Source organism: Austrofundulus limnaeus, unplaced genomic scaffold, assembly GCF_001266775.1.
Source record: "Austrofundulus limnaeus strain Quisiro unplaced genomic scaffold, Austrofundulus_limnaeus-1.0 Scaffold490, whole genome shotgun sequence".
NCBI classification, from domain to species: domain Eukaryota; kingdom Metazoa; phylum Chordata; class Actinopteri; order Cyprinodontiformes; family Rivulidae; genus Austrofundulus; species Austrofundulus limnaeus.
The window spans coordinates 307,043-312,558 of record NW_013952892.1 but is presented as its reverse complement, the minus strand read 5'-3'; the positions used below and the strand labels follow the sequence as shown (position 1 = coordinate 312,558).

General features: G+C 44.1%; 1 long non-coding RNA gene across 1 annotated transcript in view; it reads left to right on the top strand.

Annotated features, from left to right (window-relative positions):
* The first annotated feature begins 1,452 nt into the window (after positions 1 to 1,452).
* The window catches only part of LOC106530114 (uncharacterized), a 33,061-nt gene continuing 28,997 nt past the window's right edge, over positions 1,453 to 5,516 (top strand). The window contains exons 1-2 of the long non-coding RNA XR_001311731.1: positions 1,453 to 1,526; positions 1,608 to 1,749. This is a non-coding gene — a long non-coding RNA (uncharacterized LOC106530114). The remainder of the gene's footprint in view (positions 1,527 to 1,607; positions 1,750 to 5,516) is intronic.

The window sequence follows — 5,516 nt, the reverse complement described above, 5'->3', positions numbered from 1 at the left end:
ACCAGGTTTAAACAAGCTATGGATCAGTTTTGGACCAGGTTTAGACCATGTTTAGACCAGGTTTAAACAAGCTATGGATCAGTTTTGGACCAGTTTTAGACCACGTTTAGACCAGTTTTGCACCAGGTTTGGACCAGTTTTGGACCAGGTTTAGACCAGTTTTAGACCATGTTTAGACCAGGTTTAAACAAGCTATGGATCAGTTTTGGACCAGGTTTAGACCATGTTTAGACCAGGTTTAAACAAGCTATGGATCAGTTTTGGACCAGTTTTAGACCAGGTTTAGACCGGGTGTCTCCGCCTCTTTTCAGTGTCTGGGCTAAGCTAACGTTTAGCTAACAGACAGACACATAAACTTCACAGAAACATTTCMTCGTTTTGATTTAAGTAAGTAAAAGTTTATTTATACAGCACCTTTCACAGACAGAGGGTCACAAAGTGCTTTACTAAGGTGCAAAATTATACAGAWAAAAATCATAAAACAATTTCTAAGAAACAAACAACGCACTGAAACTGTTAAAAGTCTTTATAACAAAGGAAARTTTTAAATTTGCTCTTAAAAGCARCCACAGAATCAAGTGCACGTATTGAGAACAGAAGATCATTCAGCCTTGGAGACRGCCTGGAAGGAGTGATCACCAAGTGGACCTTTAGGTTCTGATCTGAGGACCTCAGCCCTCGACAGGGTAAATACAGACACAGCAGGGCTTTAACGTATAAGAGAGTCTGACCATGGAGAGCTTTAAACGTTAGCACCAGGGTTTTAAACTTAAAATGAGAAACCACTGGGAGTGATTTTAGCAGCAGGGTAACATGAACCCTTCTGTTGGAGCGGGTCAGCACCCTTACTGCTGCATTTTGGACCAAACATCTACAGCTTCAGAAGATGCTGGGTTTGTATTTTCAGGTCCACCATCTTTGTTTTGTCATCTCTGCAGCTCTATGTTGGTGGTGTTCTGTGTGTTGTGTGTCTGTCTTCAGCTGTGTGTGTGTGTGTGTGTGTGTGTGGGGGGGGGGGGGGGGTCAAACCAGTTAACCTGTCCATCATCGACCCACAAACCCCCCCTGATCCTGCAGAACGCAGCTTTCATCGCCTCGCAAACATCTGATCCTGCAGCAGAGCCGCCGTTTCTCCGTCCTCCATCTGCTCAGAAAAAATAAAAATAAAAGCCTTTAACAGGAAATGAATCAGGACATAAAATAAAAACTGTGCACGAACTCGGCTAATGCTAGGCTAGCTGGTTAGCTTGTATTCCAAACTATAATTGTTTGACTTTTACTTTGTTATCTGTGTTTTTAGCTGTACTTTTGTTCTGTTGGACGCTGCAGAAGAAGAAAAGACTTTCAGTTTCATTTGAATCAAAATGTTATTTTTCAGATGTGATCATTTTAGTAAAAGAAACATTTCAAACTGAATCCTTCGTGTTTTTAATCCCTCTGACGGCRGTGGTGTGGAAGATTGAGACGTTAGCTGAGGTGTTGGGATCAGCGGGGTCTGAAAGTGAAGCTTTGAGCCCCTGGCTCGGGTGGGGGGACACACAACCTGTTTGTTGTTGTAGCGCTGTCTGTGGTGTTAACCTGTGACCTCTGTGACCTCTGACCTGCAGCTCCGTCCACGTGTCGGGGAGAAGGCCCATCACGCCGGAAACATCCGGAACTGCAGAGACGACCAAGTCCGAGGAGGGAACAGGTCCAGGGTTCAGGGTCTGGGTTTCTGGGTCCGCCTGATGCCACYGGCTGCACTGAAAGGTCAGAGGTCACAGTCGAAGATAAACTTAGCATTTTATTGAACTGTAACTATTCAGTTGTTGTGTTGCTGCAGGATTAATCGTTAGCCCATGATCAAATAAATGATGATTCTATTCAGTTCTATTCCAGTCGCCTCTATTCTTGTCTCTTCTATTTCAGTAAGCCGACACAATGCAGCATTTTTCCTTTACAATACCAGGAAAATATGGGAATGTTGTGAAGAGATGCAGAGAATGAAAGTTCAGATAAAACTTTTCTTTGTGTTTCTGAGCTTTAATATTTCTTCTTTCTAAACTCCTGAACTGATTAAAAGCAGGCGACACTGATCTGTCATCAAACCTGGACAAACTGCAGCTTCTGCAGAGGACAGACACAGACGAACTGGATCAGAACCGTGAGCTCTTTGGTTCACAGCCGTTCTGCAGCCAGAAGCTTTTAGATTAAACTAAATGTTTCTCATTCTGTCTGACCGTAATTCTTTTTTTAGCTGAAGCTGCAATTTTTTGATTATTTTTGTATTTTGTTGAAGAAAAAATAAAGTTTTATCTTTCTGTTTGTAAAAAAAAAAAGTAAAATAAAGCAGAAAGTTTTTTTGTTTTGTTTTAGTTTTCTGACCCGTCTCCTCCAGGACTCCTGGACCTCTGCAGCTCTGCTGTGGTCTCTGGTTCTGACCCGTCAGCAGCAGGTCCTTTAAACCCTGAGGTTCTGAGATGTGAGTCGTTGGTCCAGAACACCCAACAGAATCTCAGTTAAGCTGAGATCAACTGAGATCTGCAGCTCCTCTATTGGATCAGAACAACCTGGGCTCAGGACGTTCTCTTGTTTTCTGGTTTTCCAGTTTTTATCCAGTTTTAGACCAGCTATGGACCAGTTTTAGACCAGTTATGGACAGTTTTAGACCAGCTTTGGACCAGTTTTAGACCAGTTATGAACGAGTTTTAGACCAGTTGTGGACCAGTTTTTAGACCAGGTTTAGACGAGTTTTAGACCAGCTATGGACCATTTTAGGACCAGTTTTAGACCAGTTTTGGACCAGCTGAAGACTAGTTTAGGACCAGTTCTGGTGCTGGTTTAGACCAGTTTTGGACCAGTTGTTTCAAACCAGTTTTAAACCAGTTTAAGACCAGCTATGAACCAGGTTTGGACCAGTTTTAGACCAGCTAAAGACTAGTTTAGGAACAGTTCTGGACCTGGTTTAGACCAGATTTGGACCAGTTGTTTCAGACCAGTTTTAGACCAGCTATGGACCAGTTTTAGACCAGTTATGGACCAGTTTTAGACCAGCTGTGGACCAGTTTTAGACATGGACCAGTTTTAGGCTAGTTTTGGACCAGTTTTAGACCAGTTATGGACCAGATTTAGACCAGTTATGGACCAGTTTCAGACCAGTTATGGACCAGTTTTAGACCAGTTATGGACCATTTTAGGACCAGTTTTGGACCTGGTGTAGACCAGTTTAGGATCAGTTTTAGACCAGCCATGGACAAATTTTGGACCAGTTTTGGACCAGTTTTAGACCAGTTTTGGACCAGGTTTGGACCAGTTTTAGACCAGCTGAAGACTAGTTTAGGACCAGTTCTAGACCTGGTTTAGACCAGTTTTGGACCAGGTTATTTTTTTAATCTTCAGGCCACTGGTGGTCTTTCTGACCAGCTGAGGTCTTCTGATTTTTCAGGTGGTCTCTGGATGTATTCAGGTGGTCTCTGGATGTTTCAGGTGGTCTCTGGATGTATTCAGGTGGTCTCTGGATTTTTCAGGTGGTCTCTGGATGTATTCAGGTGGTCTCTGGATTTTTCAGGTGGTCTCTGGATGTATTCAGGTGGTCTCTGGATGTTTCAGGTGGTCTCTGGATGTTTTCAGGTGGTATCTGGATGTTTCAGGTGGTCTCTGGATGTATTCAGGTGGTCTCTGGATGTTTCAGGTGGTCTCTGGATGTTTCAGGTGGTCTCTGGATGTATTCAGGTGGTCTCTGGATTTTTCAGGTGGTCTCTGGATGTATTCAGTGTGGTCTCTGGATGTTTCAGGTGGTCTCTGGATGTATTCAGGTGGTCTCGGATGTATTCAGGTGGTCTCTGGATTTTTCAGGTGGTCTCTGGATGTTTTCAGGTGGTCTCTGGATGTATTCAGGTGGTCTCTGGATGTTTTCAGGTGGTCTCTGGATCAGGTGGTCTCTGGATGTATTCAGGTGGTCTCTGGATGTTTCAGGTGGTCTCTGGATGTATTCAGGTGGTCTCTGGATGTATTCAGGTGGTCTCTGGATGCATTCAGGTGGTCTCTGGATGTTTCAGGTGGTCTCTGGTGAAGGAGGTGGGTGATAACAGGATCAGCTGTTGGCCACACAAACCCGGGGGTCTTGATCTGGCTCCGACGCGTGACACGACTCAGACCTTTAGAGAGAAAAGAAAAGTCAGACATCTTACATTCCTGAGCTCATTCCACAAAGTACAATAACTTCCTGGAATTCTTCGACCCTCGGCGGCGGAGCCAGGGCACATCCTGTTGTCCTCGCGGCACTTCCTGCTCACAAAGCCCGCTGGTTGCCACGGCCACGAGAAAACACTGAGCTCAGGTAGCGGCGGAGCGGTCAGATCTGGCTCCTGGTCAGATGTTCTTGGCTTCGTTTCGCCGCCTCAGAACAGAAAACATCAACGTTCAGATTCTGGTTTTCTGTTGTCCTGCAGACACTCGTTCCTTCTTCCTGCTTTATTCAGTTCAGTTTCTGTCTGTCAAACAGTTATTTGTTTAGTTTTAATCTGATTCAAACAGTTAATTGTTTGTTTTTTGTTTGACAAACAGTTTTTTGTAGCGTTMAGAAGCCCTGGTGTCCATCAGGGTGTTCGTGACTCTTACTCATGCCTGATTCACCTGATATCTTTTCACGCCGTTTGGCTGAAGCGTATCAGAGCCGGATGCCTTCACCTGAGCCGGGGCGCGGTTCAGCTGGGATACTCTGGAGATCAGGTTGTTACCTGACAAACCCCTACACGACCGACGGCCAAACAAACACAAACAGCCGAGCTGTCAGGAATGTTTCCAGCTCCTGCGCCGTCACGTTCAGCCTCTGGTTTCACACGGTTGGGTGAATTTTAACGGTTTTAGCTGGGCGTCGTCATCATTTAAACATCCTGCCATCATCACAGGAGCTTATCTTGATCTTATTTTAGATGGTGTTGAAGTATTTAAAATATTCTCTTTTATTGACAAAACTCTGACAGTTTGCTTTTATTAAATCAACTTTCAGGCAAAGCAACAAACTGATAATTAGAAAACTGTAAACAGAATGTTTATTTTAACGGAGCGGTTGTGTTGTTGTTCAGTCTGCGACAACTTCACGTCTTCCTGTTAGTGRTCATGATGGACTGCTGCTGTCCTCTGTTCAAGCATTAAAAGGATTAATAACATCCTGACAAGGAAACGTTACAGATTATAGGTCCAGGCCATCTAGACGTCACAGACTTTGTGCCAAAAATAACAAACCTCTCAGAAGCTTTTAGTTAAGAAACATTCTGATGACTGCTCTWAGAGAAATGTTAAGTTTCATCATCCTTCACTCAGACCAGGACAACTAATTCTGTCATCTACCTGAGATCCTACAAACTCTTAATGAGCTGTACCTGACTAACGAGATGTACCCAGCTGTCAACGTGTACCTGGGTAACAAGGTATACTGGACCAATGGGATGTATCCGACTAACGAGCTGTACCGACTAACKAGATGTACCRACTAACGAGCTGTACCGACTAACGAGTTGTACCTGACTAACGAG